This window comes from Schistocerca cancellata, chromosome 2 (assembly GCF_023864275.1).
Source record: "Schistocerca cancellata isolate TAMUIC-IGC-003103 chromosome 2, iqSchCanc2.1, whole genome shotgun sequence".
Classification (NCBI taxonomy): Eukaryota; Metazoa; Arthropoda; class Insecta; order Orthoptera; family Acrididae; genus Schistocerca; species Schistocerca cancellata.
In genome coordinates, this window is record NC_064627.1 from 380,309,411 (window position 1) to 380,330,591 (window position 21,181).

Below are 21,181 nucleotides of genomic sequence, written 5' to 3' on the forward strand. Positions count from 1 at the left end.
AAGGGTAATGAATTGGCGGAGCTGTCATTTGCACCCAGGTGAATCGTGTGAAAATATTTCTGATGGGATTGTGACCGCATGACAGGAATGAATATACCTAGAACATGGAATGTTAGTTGGAGCTTGATGCATGGGACATCTCATTTCAGAAATCATTGTTGTTGTGGTCTTAAGTCCAGAGACTGGTTTGACTCAGTTCTCCATGCTACTCTATCCTGTGCAACCCTCTTCATCTCCGAATAACTACTGCAACCTACATTCTTCTGAATCTGCTTAGCGTATTCATCTCTTGGTCTCATCTAAGACTTTTTCCCTCCAGACTTCCCTCCAGTACTAAATTGGTGATCGCTTGATGCTTCAGAATGTGTCCTATCAACCGATCCCTTCTTCTAGTCAACTTGTGCCACAAATTCCCCTTCTCTCCAATTCTATTCAGTTGCACTTGATTAGTTATGTGATTTACCCATCTAATCTTCAGCATTCTTCTGTAGCACCACATTTCAAAAGCTTCTATTCTCTTCTTGTCTAGACTGTTTATCATACATATTTCACTTCCATACATGGCTTCACTCCATATAAATACTTTCTGAAAAGACTTAAATCTATACTCGATGTTAACAAATTTCTCTTCTTCAGAAACGCTTTCCATGCTATCGCCAGTCTACATTTTATATCCTCTCTACTCCGACTGTCATCAGTTATTTTGCTCCCCAAATAGCAAAACTCATTTACTACTTTAAGTGTCCCATTTCCTAATCTAATACCCTCAGCACTGCCTGATTTAATTTGACTGCATTCCATTATACTCATTTTGTGTTTGTTGATGTTCATCTTATATCCTCCTTTCAAGACACTGTCCATTCTGTTCAGCTGCTCTTCCAGTTCCTTTGCTGTCTCTGACAGAATTACAATGTCTTTGGCAAACCTCAAAGGTTGTATTTCTTCTCTATGGATTTTAATTCATACTCCAACTTTTTCTTTTGTTTCCTTTACTGCTTGCTCAATATACAGATTGAATAACATCAGGGATAGGCTGCAACCATGTCTCACTGCCTTCTCAATCACTGCTTCCCTTTCATGCCCCTCCACTCTTACTGCCATCTGGTTTCTGTACAAATTGTAAACAGCCTTTCACTCCCTGTATTTCACCCCTGCCACCTTCAGAATTTGAAAGAGAGTATTCCAGTCAACATTGTCAAAAGCTTTCTCTAAGGCTACAAATGCTAGAACCGTAGGTTTGCCATTCCTTAGCCTGTCTTCTAAGATAAGTTGAAGGGTCAGTATTTCTTTGCATGTTCCAACATTTCTACAGAATCCAAACTGATCCTCCCCAAGGTTGGCCCCTACCAGTGTTTCCATTCATCTGTAAAGAATTCGTGTTAATATTTTGCAACTGTGACTTATTAAACTGATAGTTTGGTAATTTTTGCACCAGTCAACACCTGCTTTCTTTGGGATTGGAATTATTACATTTTTCTTGAAGTCTGAGGGTATTTCGCCTGCCTTATACACTTTGTTCACCAGATGGAAGAGTTTTGACATGGCTGGCTCTCCCAAGGCTATCAGTGGTTCTGCTGGAACATTGTCTACTCCTGAGGCCTTGTTTCAGCTTAAGTCTTTTAGTGCTCTGTCAAATTCTTCACACAGTATCATATCTCCCATTTGATTTTCATCTGCATCCTCTTCTGTTTCCATAGTATGGCCCTCAAGTATATCACCCTTGTATAGACCCTCTGTATACTCCTTCCACCTTTCTGCTTTCTCTTCACTGCTCAGGACGGGTTTTCCATCTGAGGTTGTGATATTCATACAGGTGGTTCTCTTTTCTCCAAAGGTCTCTTTAATATTCATGTAGGCAGTATCTATCTTAATCCTAGTGATACATGCTTCTACATCCTTACATTTGTCCTCTAGCTATCCCTGCTTATCCATTTTGCACTTCCTGTCGATCTCATTTTTTGAGACGTTTGTATTCCTTTTCACCTGCTTCATTTATTACGTTTTTATATTTTCTCCTTTCATCAATTAAATTCAATATCTTTTCTGTTACCCAAAAACTTCTACTAGCCACCTTTTTACCTACGTGATCCTCTGCTGCCTTCACCATTTCATCTCTCTTCTTTTACTGTATTTTTTCTCCTGTTCTTGTCAATTGTACCCTACTCTTCTCTGAAACTCTCAATAACCTCTGGTTATTTCAGTTTATCCAGGGCCCACCTCCTTAAATTCTTACCTTTCTGCAGTTTCAGTCTGCAGTTTATGACCAATAAATTATGGTCAGAGTCCACATCAGCCCCTGGAAATGTCTTACAATTTAAAACCTGGTTCCTAAATCTTTGTCTTACCATTATGTAATCAGGCCTCTTCCACGTATATAACCTTCTTTCATGATTCTTGAACCAAGTGTTAGCTATGATTAAGTTATTCTCTGTGCAAGTTGTTCCAGGCAGCTTCCCATTTCATTCCTTACCCCCAATCCATATTCACCTGTTACGTTTCTTTCTCTCCCTTTTCCTACAGTCACGTTCCAGTCCCCCATGACTACTAAATTTTTGTCTCCCTTCACTATCTAAATAATTTCTTTTATCACATCATACTTTTCTTCAGTCTCTTCGTCACCCGTGGAGTTAGTTGGCATATAAACTTGTACTACTGTGGTAGGCATGGGTTTCATGTCTATCTTAGCTACAATAATGTGTTCACTACGCAGTTCTTAGTAGCTTATCCGTGTTCCTATTTTCTTACTCAATATGAAACCCGCTCCTGCATTATCGTTATTTGATTTTTTATTTATAACCGTCTATTCACTTGATCAGAAGTCGTGTTCCTCCTGGCACCGAACTTCACTACTTCCCACTATATCTAACATTAACCTATCGATTTCCCTTTTTAAATTTTCTAACCTTCCTGCCCTATTAATGGATCTGACATTCCACACTCTGATCTGTAGAATGCTAGTTTTGTTTCTCCTATAAAGACATCCTCCTGAGTAGTACCTGCCCGGAGATCTGAATGGGGCACTATTTTACCTCTGGAATATTTACCCAAGAGGACACCATCATCATTTATCCAAGCTGGATGCCCTCGGGAAAAATTACAGTTGTAGTTTACCCTTGCTTTCAGCCGTTCACAATACCAGCACAGCAAGGTTATTTTGGTTGATGTTACAAGGCCAGCTCAGTCAATCATCCAGACTGTTGCCGCTGCAACTACTGAAAAGGCTGCTGCCCCTCTTCAGCAACCACACACTTGTCTGGCCTCTCAACAGATACCCTTGCATTGCAGTTGCACCTACACTACGGCTATCTGTATCACTGAATCATGCAAGCTGCTCCACCAACAACAAGGTCCATGTTTCATGGAGGGGAATTCAATGTTCCAAGTTCCACATTGTTAGGAATGTACCGAGAACACCAGATTTCAGGTATTAGCTCTCACCGCAACAACACAGTGGCTAGTGGCCTTCAATTAATAATCGAAAGCAGTAGCGTTTATGTAGAGTTATCAGTGCTAACAAACAAGCAACACTGCATGAAATAACTGCAGTAATCAATGTGGGATGTATGACATAGCTTTCAGCGCCTCCCTGGGCTCGTAACCATATTGGTTGGACCATAGACAACTGTGGTGAAGACCTAACAAACCCTTGGGGCCCAGACTGTCAAGATGGCACTGTGTAAGCTGGTGGTGGCACCATAATAGTGTGGTAAGTGTTTACATGGACTGGATCCTCTGGTTCAGCTGAACTGATCATTGATGGGAAATGGTTATTTTCGGCCATTCATGGACTTTTTGTTCTCAAACAATGATGGAATTTTTATGGGTGACAATGCCAACATGTCACAAGGCCACAATTGTTCACAATTAGTCTGAAGGACATTCTGGACATTTCAAGCAAATAGTTTGGCTGCCCAGATCACCAAATATGAATCCTATTGAACGTATTGGGGCATAATTGAGAGGTTAGTTCATGCACAAAATCCTGCGCTGGCAACACTTTGTAATCATGGATGGCTGTAGAAGCAGAATGGCCTAATATCTCTGCAGGGGTCTTCCGAAGATTTGTTGAGTTCATATCATGTCAAGTTGCTGCACTTCGCTGGGAAAAAGGAAGTACAATGTGATATTATGAGGTATCCCATGAAATATGTCACCTCAGTATATAGTTAATACAGAATTAGGTGGCATTACTTATGCTTACTTTGTGCTATTGCGGCAAAATGCATGTCAGTCTGATGTTTGTAGCATATCTTCATGACAGTTTAAATGGTCAGCAGTGTATAAATAGAAGAGAGTAATCCAAATGGTAAATTCAGCTAAATAAAATAAGGCAGTCTATGTATTAGGTTTCAACAAACATGGAAACAATCAAGAAACATAGCTTGCTTTTTTCCTTCCAACAGAACACACTGCCTAGAGTTCTCACTCTAGCTGGTTGATACTGGCTGGAACCAACTTGGCTACAGCAAATTAGAAAAAAAAAATAGTTTCTTACAGCTGCACCACCATTGCTGCCACCGTCTTCTCTTCTTCTTCTTCTTCTTCTTCTTCTTCTTCTTCTTCTTCTTTTTTCTGTATTTAGCTTTCACAGGATGAATTATGCCTAGGACTAGAAGCTGCAGGTGTCTTATACTGTGGAAGGGAGAAACATCAATATTCTAGAGGAATGTCATTATCTTTGCGTGTGCAAGGCATCTCTCAATAACGAGAATGGTCTTTCTTCCATCTTGCACATAAATTCCCGAGAAATTTCAGTAATTGTCGAGGTGTTGCTAATAAAATTGCAGTTGACAGTATTGTTCTTAAGTTTGTAAATTTTTCCTGTTAGTAATGCCGGCAACTTTTCACTGTCATCGACACAGTGCGATAATTCTTTCTTTGCTTATTTTGTCCATGTAACATCAACCCACACCTCCACATAAAACAGAATAGCCCAATGTTTTTGAGGGAAATTTTTAGAGAACCCCCGTTACATCAGCACTGAAAATGTTTCTAGTCATATCCATTATCAGCTGTGGCAAAATATTCTTCTTCCATCATTAATTATTTTGCAAGTCTAATGCCTCACTTTTTCCACAAAAATTTTGGTAAGAGTGGTTATGTCAGTTTCTACTTTCTTTTTAAATTTTATTAGTAAGGTGATGCTTTCCAAGTCCTTAACAGGCCCACACACCTTCAGTTTAGCTGTGCAGATTATCTCATGTGATGTCATATCTGAGCAATAATCAGTATGATTGCCCGAGCTAAGCGAGTCTTTCAGGTAGGCCATCTGTCTCAACGTGTTACCTTTATTACTTCCATGGAGAAAAAAGATGCATTGCTGGATTTTATAGAATGCTACTAGAATCTTCTTATACATTTAGAACTTTATGAAGCCTGAAGCAACTCATGATGCCCCAGGAAGAAAGTAAACAACTTTCATTCTATATTTTGGAAAGAATTATAAAGAACTGACACACAAAAAGCTGAAACTCTTCTTTTTCTGCTACCCACTCTCACTTTATGGATGTGAACACCCCAGAATTTCGAGAAACACATGGGAATGCTGAATGCTATCTATACACTTTCCATGCAAATAACTGTACATATTCTGACTTGAACAGATAACTGCATAGTTAAACTGAAAGTGTGTAGCCCCCCCTTTAAATGATTAAGCACATATATTAACCCTTTTTAATGAAGGAGGATTGGAAGTTTCAGGATTTGGGAACACCTGCTTATTTTTCAGAAGCTGGTGCAGAGCTCCAACATTAGGCGGGTGATGGAGCCCCTTAGGGAAATAGCGGAAAGGTCGGGGAAGAAGGCCAGTGTTCACTCTGTCTGCTTGCCAGGGGGTCTCATCCGAGATGTGGAGGAGGCCCTGCCGGCGGTGATAGAGAGCACTGGGTGCACCCGACTGCAAATTGTTGCTCATGTCGGCACCAATGACTCCTGACGTCTGGGTTCAGAGGTCATCCTCAGTTAATACAGGCGGTTGGCGGAGTTGGTGAAAGCGGAAAGCCTCGCTTGCGGGGTGGAATCTGAGCTATCTATTTGTAGTATCGTTCCCAGAACCAATTGCGGTCTTCTGGTTTGGAGCCGAGTGGAAGGCTGCGGAGATCTGGGGTGCGAATTTCTCGACCTCCACTATCGGATTGAGAAATGTAGGGTCCCCCTGAATAGATCAGGCGTGCACTACATGCAGGAAGCTGCTACAAGGGTAGCGGAGTACATGTGGAGTGCACATGTGGGTTTTTTAGGTTAGAGAATTCCCTCCCTAAGCCTGACAAGACACCACCTGAGACGCGGCAAGGTAGGAGTAGGCAAAATGCAACAGGGAATAACTATATTAATGTGCTAATAATAAACTGCAGGAGCATCTATAGATAGGTCCCGGAACTGCTATCATTAATAAACGGTCACAATGCCCACATAGTACTAGGGACAGAAAGTTGGCTGAAACTAGATGTAAACAGTAATGAAATTCTAAACTCAGATTGGAATGTATACCACAGAGACAGACTGGGCAGTGAAGGGGGAGGCATGTTTATAGCAATAAGAAGAACAATAGTGTCGAAGGAAATTGATGGAGATCCGAAATGTGAAATAATTTGAGTGAAGGTCACGGTTAAAGCAGGCTCAGACATGGCAATTGGATGTCTCTATAGGCCCCCTGGCTCAGCAGCTGTTGTGGCTGAGCACTTGAAGGATAATTTGGAAAATATTTCGAGTAGATTTCCCCATCGTGTTATAGTTGTGGGTGGAGATTTGGATTTGCCGGATATAGACTGGGAGACTCAAACGTTCATAACGGGTGGCAGGGGCAAAGAATCCAGTGAAATTTTTTTAAGTGCTTTATCTGAAAACTACCTTGAGCAATTAAACAGAGAACTGACTCGTGGCAATAACATATTAGACCTTCTGGTGACAAACAGACCCGAACTATTTGCAACAGTTAACGCAGAACAGGGAATCAGCGATCATAAAGCGGTTACTGCATCAATGATTTCAGCCGTAAATAGAAATATTAAAAAAGGTAGGAAGATTTTTCTGTTTAGCAAAAGTGACAAAAAGCAGATTTCAGAGTACCTGATGGCTCAACACAAAAGTTTTGTCTCAAATACAGATAGTGTTGAGGATCAGTGGACAAAGTTCAAAACCATCGTACAATATGCGTTAGATGAGTATGTGACAAGTAAGATCGTAAGAGATGGAAAAGAGCCACCGTGGTACAACAACCGAGTTAGAAAACTGCTGCGGAAGCAAAGGGAACTTCACAGCAAACATAAACATAGCCAAAGCCTTGCAGACAAGCAAAAATTACGCGAAGCGAAATTTAGTGTGAGGAGGGCTATGCGAGAGGTGTTCAATGAATTCGAAAGTAAAGTTCTATGTACTGACTTGGCAGAAAATCCTAAGAAATTTTGGTCTTATGTCAAAGCGATAGGTGGATCAAACAAAATGTCCAGACACCCTGTGACCAAAATGGTACTGAAACAGAGGATGACAGACTAAAGGCCGAAATACAGAGGAAGACTGCACTGTAGTTCCTTCTCTAGATTGCCGCACATATGACAAACTGGTAGATATCGAAATAGACGACAGAGGGAAAGAGAAACAAGTAAAATCGCTCAAAAGAGGAAAGGCCGCTGGACGTGATGGGATACCAGTTCGATTTTACACAGAGTACGCAAAGGAACTTGCCCCCCTTCTTGCAGCAGTGTACCGTAGGTCTCTAGAAGAGCGTAGCGTTCCAAAGTATTGGAAAAGGGCACATGTCATCCCAGTTTTCAAGAAGGGACGTCGAACAGATGTGCAAAACTATAGACCTATATCTCTAACATCTATCAGTTGTAGAATTTTGGAACATGTATTATGTTCGAGTATAATGACTTTTCTGGAGACTAGAAATCTACTCTGTAGGAATCAGCATTGGTTTCGAAAAAGACGATCGTGTGAAACCCAGCTCGCAGTATTCGTCCACAAGACTCAGAGGGTCATAGACACGAGTTCCCAGGTAGATGCCGTGTTTCTTGACTTCCGCAAGGCGTTCGATACAGTTCCCTACAGTCGTTTAATGAACAAAGTAAGAGCATATGGACTATCAGACCAATTGTGTGATTGGATTGAAGAGTTCCTAGATAAATAAATAAATAAAATAAATAAATAAACAGAACACAGCATGCCATTCTCAATGGAGAGAAGTCTTCCGAAGTAAGAGTGGTTTCAGGTGTGCCGCAGGGGAGTGTCGTAGGACCTTTGCTATTCACAATGTACATAAATGACCTTGTGGATGACATCGGAAGTTCACTGAGGCTTTTGTGGATGATGCTGTGGTATATTGAGAGGTTGTAACAATGGAAAATTGAACTGAAATGCAGGAGGGTCTGTAGCGAATTGACACATGGTGCAGGGAATGGCAATTGAATCTCAATGTAGACAAGTGTAATGTGCTGTGAATACATAGAAAGAAAGATCCCTTATCATTTAGCTACAATATAGCAGGTCAGCAACTGGAAGCAGTTAATTCCATAAATTACCTGGGAATACGCATTAGGAGTGATTTAAAATGGAATGATCATATAAAGTTGATAGTCGGTAAAGCAGATGCCAGACTGAGATTCATTGGAAATGCAATCCGAAAACAAAGGAAGTAGGTTACAGTATGCTTGTTCGCCCACTGCTTGAATACTGCTCAGCAGTGTGGGATCCGTACCAGATAGGGTTGATAGAAGAGAGAGAGAAGATCCAACGGAGAGCAGCGCGCTTCGTTACAGGATCATTTAGTAATTGCGAAAGCGTTACGGAGATGATAGATAAACTCCAGTGGAAGACTCTTCAGGAGAGACGCTCAGATGCTCGGTACGGGCTTTTGTTGAAGTTTCAAGAACATACTTTCACTGAGGAGTCAAGCAGTATATTGCTCCCTCCTACGTATATCTCGTGAAGAGACCATGAGGATAAAATCAGAGAGATTACAGCCCACACAGAGGCATACCGACAATCCTTCTTTCCACGAACAATATGAGACTGGAATAGAAGGGAGAACCGATAGAGGTACTCAAGGTACCATCCGCCACACACCGTCAGGTGGCTTGCAGAGTATGGATGTAGATGTAGATGTAGATGTAGATGTAGGTGTAAATCATATTTCTTTGCCATTGTGGAGTGTTTAACATTTCAATTGTCTTGACATCACAAATAATTGTCAGCTTGTGTTACATTTTAAGCATTCTTATTTTGCTGGTCACAACCACACAAAACGTTTGCTATACAGAATTCAACACTTCTATTGACAACACACTGCAAGAAAAACGTATGCTAGGACCTGATGGGGCGTTAAATCACATAATGTACATGTCTTTGGGTTCAGTTTGGAAACTGCATAATAATTATTTCCTAGAAGCAAACTTTTTTTTGAAGTGGGAGACTGAAGGAAATACTGTCACGTAGAAGAAGCTGTAATTAGATGAATGACGAACACAAACTTCACTTAACGAAGGTGTATACAGCACATGCACATACAAGAGCGCGGAGCGAACTGCCTCCGGCCACAACACATACATTATATATACGGCTACAGAACATTCCAATCCAATGATTCTTCACATTTGTGGATACTTCTAGAATGTACTCGATCTGAATATAGAAATTAAAATTGTACAGTCCAGGTGAGTTTTGAACACACGACCTTCCATGCAACAGTTTAGTATCATAACCACTACACCACAGTGCTACTCATATTCTTCTGCGACATTGCTCCCTCCCTAAAAGAGATGCCTCTGTGTTACGTCCTCCTAGTCTGGGAACGAGTCATCAGTCCTGCGTACTCTGACTCGTGATGACTGATTCTCGCCCTGGCGGTGATCTTCTTAGAACTTCTTTTGCCGCTATGCTTTTCGTCACCTTTCCACTTGTTGCCAGAGCTTCGAATTTATCCTGGGTTGCAGGATCCTTATAGGGCTTCATTCGAAGGACATGGACTGTACCTCTGATCTTTCATTGTCTTGTGTCGAGGTCAAAATCTTAAACTTTATAAGGAACGTCAGACAATTGTCTTACAACCTTATAAGGTCCAAACTAGCGCCTGATGAGCTTCTCAGAGAGACCAACCTTTTGAACAGGAGTGAAGATCCAGTCGAGGTCACCAGACTGGTAGACAATATGGTGGTGGCTTGCGTTATACCTTCGGCGATCGTTTTCTTGAGCCTACAGCATGCGGAGTCGAGCTAACTGCTGAGCTTCCTCAGCTCTGGTTAACCCCCGGCCAATGTAGTCGTCGTCCACGTCATCAGAATGTAATGGAAACACAGCGTCCATCGCCGTAGTCGCCTCACATCCACGCACCAGGAAAAATGGCGTAAATCCTGTGGTGTTTTGTTTGGCGGCGTTGTAGGCAAATGTCACGAAAGGTAGCACCTCATCCCAGTTGCTCTGCTCAGCATTGACGAACATTTATAGAAAGTCGTCCAAGGTCTTATTAAGGCGTTAAGTAAGCCCGTTAGTTTGCAGATGGTAGGCAGTCGTCATGTGATGAGTAGTGTTGCACTGGCGGTTTATCTCTGTCACAAGATTCGATTGAAAAACTTTCCCTCAATCTCTAATTAATGACCTTGGGGCACCGTGTTTTAATACAATGTCTTCCACGATAAATTTGGCTATCTCGGATGCTTAGGCTGTTTTCATGGCTTTTGTAATGGCATAGCGTGTCAGATAATCAGTTCAAACAACAATCCATCTATTGCCACTAGCAGACGTTGGAAATCGTCTGAGGAGGTCAATCCCAACACGCTGGAAAGGCATTTCGGCTGGTGGAATTGGTATGAGTCAGTAAGGTGGTTTCTGAGGAACTGCCTTTCTCCTCTGGCACTCTCGACAGTGTGACTCTCAGTGACTGACACTCCTAAATAAACCTGGCCAGAAAAATCTCTTGCAGATTCTATCGTATGTCTTAATAAATCCTCTGTAGAACATGTAAGTGCATATGTTTAGGAATCACTAGTAGCCACCTCTTTCCAAACAGATCAAAGTTTTTCTCGCAAAGTAACCCATTAACTACCTTAAATTGTCCTTTCACGTCCTCTGACCGATTTAAGGCAAGCATAATTTGAGATATCATGGCGTCCTTCTTCTGCTCAGCAGCGAGACAGTCACTATCTTCATCAAAGTCTTGATGGTCTTGCACAGGGTTTCTTGAGAGACAGTCAGCATCTTGGTGTTTTCTTCCACTTTTGTACAGTATGGTAATGTCATACTCTTGAAGACGTAGTGCCAACCTGGTGAGTCGTCCTGTTGGATCCCTAATACCTGTCAACCAGCTAAGTGAATGATGGTCTTTAACAACTGTGAATGGCCTACCATAAAGACACTGTCAAAATTTGCACATGGCCCAGATCACAGCAAGACATTCTCTTTCTGTAGTTGAGTAGTTTCTCTCGGCTTTTGTAAGTGTCCTAGAAGCATAGGCTATAACCTTCTCTTTTCCATCCGAAATTTGCACCAGAACAGCACTGATCACATATCCGCTGGCATCTGTGTGTAGTTCTGTAGGTGCTATCGCATCATACAGACCAATTACAGGGTCAGTCGGCAGAGCTTTTCACACCACATTGAAATAATCTTGTTGAGCACGACCCCAGATAAATTTAGCATCGGCTTTTAACAACTCTTGGAGTGGCCTGGCTTTGATACAAAAGACTTTGATAAAACAACGGTAATAAGAACATAATATGAGGAAGCTTCACACGTCTATAATACTTTTAGGAATAGGAAATTCCGTTATAGATCTCACCTTTTCTGGGTCATCTTTGTTTGACACAAGGTGTCCCAGTATTTTGTTTTCTTATGCTCCAAAGAGACACTTTCTGGGATTAAGTTTCAGTCTCCATTGTTGGAGACACTTAAGAACGCCCCTCAGTCTCTTTATGTGCTCATCAAATGTCTCTGAGAACACTATAATGTCATTTACATAACAAAGACAAATTGTCCACTTCAGGTGCCTTAGAAGATTATCCATCATCCGTTCAAAAGTCGCTGGTGCATTACACAAACCAAACGGCATTACCTTAAACTCATACAGGCCCTCAGGGGTGACGAATGCAGTTTTCTCACAATCAGCCTGATCTACTTCGATTTGCCAGTATCCCGAGTACATGTCCATGGTTGAGAAAATCTTAGCCCCCTTCAGACAATCTAGTATATCGTCAATTCGTGGAAGAGCGTAAAGTCGTTTTTTGTTATCTTCCTGTAATCAATACAAAAGCGCCAACTGCCATCCTTTTTCCTGACGAGGACCGCTGGTGACGACCATGGGCTCTGCGAAGGCTGAATGATGTCATTCTTCATCATTTTCTCCACCTTGTTACGAATTATTCGACGTTCAGTTGCTGACACACGGTATGCTCTCTGGCTTATTGGTTGATGGTCTCCAGTGCTAATCCGGTGCTTGACTGTCGACTTGTCTAATTTGCTCTTCACCTGTGGATTGAAGCATTCAGAGAACTCTTGAAGAATGTCAAGTAGCTTCTTCTGTTGTTCCTTAGTGAGATCTGGTGATAGTCAAGCTAGAAGATCTTCCTGTAGGTTTTACATATTTCCCATTAGCCACCTTCAGCAGAGATGTTTTGTTGTCGACGAATACGGTTTTCTGCAACTGGCGACGGTACTTCTCCGAAATGACTGAATATGATGCTCCAGAATCCACAAGAGCTTGGGCTGGTTGGCCACCCACGAGGATATCGGCGTAGCTTCCTATCAGTTTTGTAGTGATTGACGGTGGAGGATTTTTCTCTTCGGCGGCCTCGCAAGGTCGCACCTTTTAGTTTTCCAGGTTGTGGCGGCTAGGTGATAGGTTGGAGCTTCTGAACGGTGATGGAGACCTTGATCGGCGTCTAGGGGAGCATCTTCTCCAGTGGCTAGCTTGCGGCGACAGTGACGTATGTCGTCCTGCACCCACATCTTCTTGTTCATCTTCATCGTCCCGGAGTTGGCGTCGGCTAAGATCGGTCTGCTGTCTTCTGGCGCGAGCGTCATCAAATATCCGCCACCTTTCTTGACAACAGTGCACCACATGTCCCAGTCATCTGCAGTGGAAACATACTGGTTGGTTATCCTCGGTCCTCCAGGTATCAGTCTTCCATGGTGCCCAAACAGGTTCTTCATGCGGCATTTTCACAATATATATAAATGACCTAGTAGACAGTGTCGGAAGTTCCATGCGGCTTTTCGCGGATGATGCTGTAGTATACAGAGAAGTTGCAGCATTAGAAAATTGTAGCGAAATGCAGGAAGATCTGCAGCAGATAGGCACTTGGTGCAGGGAGTGGCAACTGACCCTTAACATAGGCAAATGTAATGTATTGCGAATACATAGAAAGAAGGATCCTTTATTGTATGATTATATGATAGCGGAGAAACACTGGTAGCAGTTACTTCTGTAAAATATCTGAGAGTATGCGTGCGGAACGATTTGAAGTGGAATGATCATATAAAATTAATTGTTGGTAAGGTGGGTACCAGGTTGAGATTCATTGGGAGAGAGAAAATGTAGTCCATCAACAAAGGAGGTGGCTTACAAAATACTCGTTCGACCTATACTGGAGTATTGCTCATCAGTGTGGGATCCGTACCAGATCGGGTTGACGGAGGAGATAGAGAAGATCCAAAGAAGTGCGGCGCGTTTCGTCACAGGGTTATTTGGTAACCGTGATATCGTTACGGAGATGTGTAGCAAACTCAAGTGGCAGACTCTGCAAGAGAGGCGCTCTGCATCGCGGTTTAGCTTGCTCGCCAGGTTTCGAGAGGGTGCCTTTCTGGATGAAGTATCGAATATATTCCTACTTATACCTCCCGAGGAGATCACGATTGTAAAATTAGAGAGATTCGAGCGCGCACGGAGGCTTTCAGACAGTCGTTCTTCCCGCGAACCATACGCGACTGGAACAGAAAAGGGAGGTAAAGTGCCCTCCACCACACCATTGGGTGGCTTGCGGAGTATAGATGTAGATGTAGATTGTAGAAACGTAACTCCGCCTGGGTCTCGACTTTTTCGCCATTTTAAAGGGAAATGAAGGACGAGAGATTGGGTCTTTCCACTTCCTCCCTTATGACCGCTTGAAGTGTCTCAGTGTTTTTGCTAGCCATGCAATCTAAGTGCCTTCTGAACTTCCTCTCTCACTATCAGACGAAGAACACTTGTGAAATCATTTGCTTCCTCTATCACAGACATCAATATGACATTTGGAAGCTGTTCAAACTTCTTGTGTGTAATTTTTTTTGATGCATTGTCTCGGTATACTGGCACCATTTTATGAAGTCGTCTGCTGTTGAAACCTGCTTCAGGAGTAGGGCCGTACGCTGATACACCTGCAGCCACTTGTTTGGATCTTGGCCACCGTCACCAGAAAACCCGGAAGAATGTCTCATCTGGTGGCTCACAGTTGCTGTCATCGTAATGTCCTCTTCTTCCTCTGTCTCTGGTAGATTGCGATCTGTTGAATATGGCTCAAACTCGGGTTTCTTGACACGTAAACGGCGGCTCTGTCGTGGCCTGATGGGAGCCACGGTGTCGTTGATAATGTGTGCTATCAATACATGGCATCTCCACCAGAACAATGTCATGTAGAAGAAGGTGTAATTAGATGAATTATGAACACTAACTTTACTTAACGAAGGTTTATTCAGCACTTGCACATACAGGAGTGTGGAGTGAACTGCCTCCGGCCAGAACACATACAGTATATATACAGCTACAGAATATTCCAGTCCAGTGATTCTTCACATTTGTGGATACTTCTAGAAATTAAAATTGTACAGGTGAGTTTTGAACTTACGACCCTCCATGCAACAGTTTAGTGTCATAACCACTACACCACGGAGCTACTCAGCTTCTTCTGCGACAATATTCATTAAAAGTGGGTTGTTAATGTGGTGTTTTACTGTACAACAGATGAAAGATTTGCAGACTTCTGGAATGTTATGCCCTTTCATCCTTTTCTGCTATGTCTCCTTATGACCAATACTTGATAAGTCCTATTTCATTTGATGGTTACATCTCTCTGCTACTATGCGAAGGAATCATCATTTGTCAAAAGTTAGTAGCTTGTCAATTGTTGTACATATCCATCAGTTTGCTATTGCCTGATAAGAAGATAGTGCAACATAAAATGAAATGTATACTGCCACATGGAGGAGCAAAAGTTGTGTAAGTACATACATGGTATTCAAACAGAACAGTGCTAAAATTAGCATTTCATGAGGAAACTGACAAGAAATACATTTCATTAAGCAACCAGAGGTTGGAAATGCATATTCAGTGAACACTAACCATGAATATGTACACCTGTGACAAAAGGAAGAGAAAGAAAGTACCTTCTTCTAATATTGTTGAGGTACATAGAATTGTGAGATCCTGAAGTTCACAATGTGCCAGTAAACAGCACAGTAATACTGTAAGACCTCCTTGATGGTCACAAAGTACACAGCATGTAGAGTCCTGGTAGAGAAGCAATTACATATCTCTGTGCAAGCAATGGGCCAAACAATTTTGGTCCCAGAATACAGTTCTGTCCATGGATTATGCGGCACAGTTTTCGAATCACTCAGCAGCCATGTCTGGAGTGATAAAAATCTGTAGGCTATGCTTGTCTCAGATCACTGTCAATTACTCTCTACTACTGTGGGCTGGAATTTTAAAACGTCAAATAAAACGATCTCATATGAATGCATGTTACCTCGTGTTCATGCTAGATGTGTTGCTGAAGTTGTTGGAGACTATACCTCTTGCTGTTCATGAGAGGATGTGATTTCAACATGCCTGTGTACCATCCCACTCTGATATTAATCTGCTGGGGTAATAGATACCATAGTTGTTGGATTGGAAAAGGAGGTCCTGTCCCAGATCCAACAAATTTGGCTGATCTCACTCCTGTGGATTTTTTGCTATGAATTTACACTCAGTACCACATTATAAACCGAAAAGGAACTGGTTAGTAGGGACCTGGTTGTTTTCTCATGGTATGGCAGTCAACAAGGATATACAACAGAGTTTTGCAAAATTTTATGGCCACTTATAATGCATGCTTGTATCTCTGTGTTAATAAACAATAATAACAGAAAATAAATCTCTGTGATCAGATCCTAAAGATGGTGCAGTGTTGGCTGGCCATTGCATCATCCTCTGCCATGTGATGTGGTGTCATGCGGATGCAGTATGAAGGGGCATGGGATCAGCACAGTGCACTTCCAGCTGTTGTCGGCTTCCAGACCTCAGAGCCACTATTTCTCATTCAGGCAGTTCCTCAGCTGGCATTACAAGGAGGAATGCACCACAATCTAGTCGTCTCATCAAGGAAAAATCTCTGGCAGTACTGGAAACTGGTCTTCCAAATGAGGTTTGGTTTTGGGGGCAGACTGTTTATATCAATAAAAAATTAAATATCCAGTTCTGACCATTAATTCCATATGTTGAAATACTCAGTTTTGGTTTCTCTGTTATCACTATTATTTTGACCCTAATGTAGAGGAAGGATGTAGAGAACAAAAATATTTTAAAATGATGTGTAAATGACTTTTCCAACTATGGCACAAATGTTAAAGTACTTGGATGTACTATAAGCAAGAAAACGTTTGTTTAGATATTGTGTGACGGGTGTAGCAAGATGAACCGAAACCACTGAATGTGGTTTATTCATGAAGCAGTTCCAAGAAAATTATCATTTGCTTTTTTTTATCGTGCTGGACATATTGTGACCATTGCTTTAGAGGGTCAAAGGACATAGTTAGTTTGAACGATATGCAATTTGTTTGCCACCAGTCATCAATAAAACTGGGCGAAAAACAACTGAAAATGTTGCATCATAACAATGCCAGCCATCACACAGCTCACCAAACATTTTATCATATAACAGGAAATAACGTCAAATTAATTTTCATTGGCTATACCCACCTGATTTATCACTGAGTGATTTCTGTTGTACCCTTACATCAAGCAAGAAAGTGTGGGAAATGATTTTCATCAACCCGGGAACATGCTGAATTCTTCCAAAATCATATTTTTGATGAATCGGTTTCAGAGTGCAGAGTGAAAAGAAACGTTTTCATTATGAACAGATGCAAAAGACAAACATTTTGAAAAAGATTGAACAGCTTTACACAAAAAATGTTTTTGTCACTGCTTTTGCAAAAATTTAACACTTACGCTGCGGCTGACGCCTATAAGCTTCACAACAAACCACGAGCCAGTGCGGCTGACGCTTATAAGCGTCCGCGCTCACTATCAGATTACTCAGTCTAGTTGCAGCGTCTAAACAAGCATCAGAGCGTGTAAACGTTTGTTTTGTGTGGTCAGTTATCGAACCTATATTGTTCCTATAGGCGACTGGACCTTCCAATGTGAAAAGGATCAGGAAAAGTGTTAAACTGACAGAGGAACAGTTACTTAGTGTACTAGACGACAGTGATTTTCTGTGTAGTGAGGACGAGGCATACCACGGAGATTGTCATTTAGAGGCTGCGTAAGAATTGCAGAGTGATGATAGCGTGGAAGCACAGCATTCGAATCTGTTTCTTGACATTTCCGGATCTCACGATACAGATCACGACGATTATGTGGAAGTCGACGACGAGAAAGAGCCCGACCTGTCACACGGAGATAATCCAGGTAAGTCCTGGTATAAAGTACCACATAATATGCAGTATCACCCATTTACGAAGGAAAAAGTTTTGCAAATTAATCCTGCTGGCAATTCTCTTATGCATTTCTTCAGATTATTGGTAAAAGACGAATTGTTGCAACCTGTAGTTGACGAAACGAACGATAACGCAGTCAACATATTGCTGAGCGAAAATACGAGGGCAGTTCAATAAGTAATGCAACACATTTTTTTTCTCAGCCAATTTTGGTTGAAAAAACCGGAAATTTCTTGTGGAATATTTTCAAACATTCCCGCTTCGTCTCGTATAGTTTCATTGACTTCCGACAGGTGGCAGCGCTGTACAGAGCTGTTAAAATGGCGTCTGTAACGGATGTGCGTTGCAAACAACGGGCAGTGATCGAGTTTCTTTTGGCGGAAAACCAGGGCATCTCAGATATTCATAGGCGCTTGCAGAATGTCTACGGTGATCTGGCAGTGGACAAAAGCACGGTGAGTCGTTGGGCAAAGCGTGTGTCATCATCGCCGCAAGGTCAAGCAAGACTGTCTGATCTCCCGCGTGCGGGCCGGCCGTGCACAGCTGTGACTCCTGCAATGGCGGAGCGTGCGAACACACTCGTTCGAGATGATCGACGGATCACCATCAAACAACTCAGTGCTCAACTTGACATCTCTGTTGGTAGTGCTGTCACAATTGTTCACCAGTTGGGATATTCAAAGGTTTGTTCCCGCTGGGTCCCTCGTTGTCTAACCGAACACCATAAAGAGCAAAGGAGAACCATCTGTGCGGAATTGCTTGCTCGTCATGTGGCTGAGGGTGACAATTTCTTGTCAAAGATTGTTACAGGCGATGAAACATGGGTTCATCACTTCGAACCTGAAACAAAACGGCAATCAATGGAGTGGCGCCACACCCACTCCCCTACCAAGAAAAAGTTTAAAGCCATACCCTCAGCCGGTAAAGTCATGGTTACAGTCTTCTGGGACGCTGAAGGGGTTATTCTGTTCGATGTCCTTCCCCATGGTCAAACGATCAACTCTGAAGTGTATTGTGCTACTCTTCAGAAATTGAAGAAACGACTTCAGCGTGTTCGTAGGCACAAAAATCTGAACGAACTTCTCCTTCTTCATGACAACGCAAGACCTCACACAAGTCTTCGTACCCGAGAGGAGCTCACAGAATTTCAGTGGACTGTTCTTCCTCATGCACCCTACAGCCCCGATCTCGCACCGTCGGATTTCCATATGTTTGGCCCAATGAAGGACGCAATCCGTGGGAGGCACTACGCGGATGATGGAGTTATTGATGCAGTACGACGTTGGCTCCGACATCGACCAGTGGAATGGTACCGTGCAGGCATACAGGCCCTCATTTCAAGGTGGCGTAAGGCCGTAGCATTGAATGGAGATTATGTTGAAAAATAGTGTTGTGTAGCTAAAAGATTGGGGAATAACCTGGTGTATTTCAATGCTGAATAAAACAACCCCTGTTTCAGAAAAAAAATTTGTTGCATTACTTATTGAACTGCCCTCGTACAAAAGAGGGATCTAGGATCTGTAAATGGAAACCTCTAAGTATTGGCGAATTACTGGTTTTCCTGGGTGTTTCGTTACATATGGGTAACGTTAAATATCCGCGATTACAAGACTACTGGAAGAAAATAGAGGAATAGCGACGAGTATAAGCAGAGACTGGTATTTGTTTATATTACGCTCTCTGCATTTTGCAAAAAATCCACTTCCAGGAAACCCAAAACCAGACGATTGTTTATATAAGATAACACGAGAATGTCTCAAGTGTATTACCCGGGAAGAGATTTACAAATAGATGAATCAATGATTCTTTAGAGGGGAAGATTGTCATTTAGAGAATACATAAAACGCAAACGTAATAAATATGGCATTAAGATGCATATGCTCAACAATCCAGACGGTTTCAGAAATAAGTGCGCTGTGTACACGGGAAGCAGTGGATATATGGGGGGGAAAAGGTCCCGCTGAAAAGGTCGTTTTGCATTTGATGGCAGAAAAGCTGCATTTACTTGGACAATTATTATAACAGTTTTCATTTAGCTACAACTCTGTTGAACCTAAAAACACTTTCCACAGGTACTCTGAAATTAAATAGGAAATATACCCCCGAAGACGTTGTATCGGCAAAACTTGGGAGAGGAGAGACAATTGCGCGGTATTCTGATGGAGTTATGATTGGAAAATGGAAGGATCGACGAGAGGTTTCCTACATTTCCCCAGAACATCTAACTGTTATGGAGCATGTGACGAGTGCGCTCCAGCAAATAGTCACGAAACCTATGCCTATTGTCAGGTACAATGCGTGTATGTCTGGGGCTGATAAACAAGATCAGATGTTATCGTATTATGTATGAGAACGAAATACTATCCGCTGGCCGAAAAAACTATTCTTTCATGTCATTGACATGCTGGTTTTCAATTCTCTATATCTGTACGACAAATACTCAGGAAATAAAATGACGTTGTACGATTACAGAATGAACATTATAAAGGGCTTCCTTCCGCCAATGGACGTTCCGCGAAATGTGAGCAAGAAACATCACAAACACACGTTGTGCAAAATCTGGAAGCTACTGCAGGGAAGAAGCAAGTTATTAGGAAGCGGTGTATGAAGGGCGCGGAACAAGGCAAGCGCACTGATACACCTTACGAGTGTACAACCTGCCCAGCCAAACCTGGATACTGCTGTATAATTTCCCATAAGTAGCAAAAACGCGATGATATGGGGAAATTCTGATTATCAAAGACAACTTCTTTTATTTCTTTTGACATTGCATGGTGTCTTTTTTATGACGTGAAAGCTTAGAACTCTTTTTCACGAGTACTCACAAAATGAAGTTCTCTTTTGTGTTAAGTCGACTTATTTCTTATTGCGTTGTAAAGCGTTCACTTCAGTTTTTCGTGAAAGAATTTGTTGTGCTAAATTTGTTTTAATAGCACCGCAATTGAAGTGATGGGGGACACGAGAGAAGACTCCACGTAGGTTGTGTTTCGCTTACTAATTTCTACACATCCGGGCGTCCCCTGGGCGTCTATGATAAATGTAGACGGCTAATTCTCTCATACCAGGAGCATACATGCTACTAAATTGACGACCTCTATCAGAGTAAATCTTAAAAATGCGCATTGGAAGTAAATATAATTTCAGATGAATCCAGTTTCCTATTTCCTTTTTTTTTCCTTCTTAAGAATTTGCATTTTGGAATTCAAATTTTTCCTGAATGCAGTGGATTTGTTGCTTGTTTGAATTGTATTTTTTGTTACACTATCAACAAATCACGAACATTTGAATGACGCCTGTGATCCCTATAGGTGTCAGACTTTAAAACATGACCACAATACAGTCGAAGCTTATTTGACGTAATGCATCTAAGGTGTCATCATTAAGTCAGTATAGAACGTGATCCTACAGATCCTACAAGGTCTTGACGTCAGCCTGTAGCTCAGGTGTGCTTCGGAGCGTTGGCTCCGAGCCGTACCTGCCGTTTCAGTGTGTTACCGGCCCGCACTCGCACTTT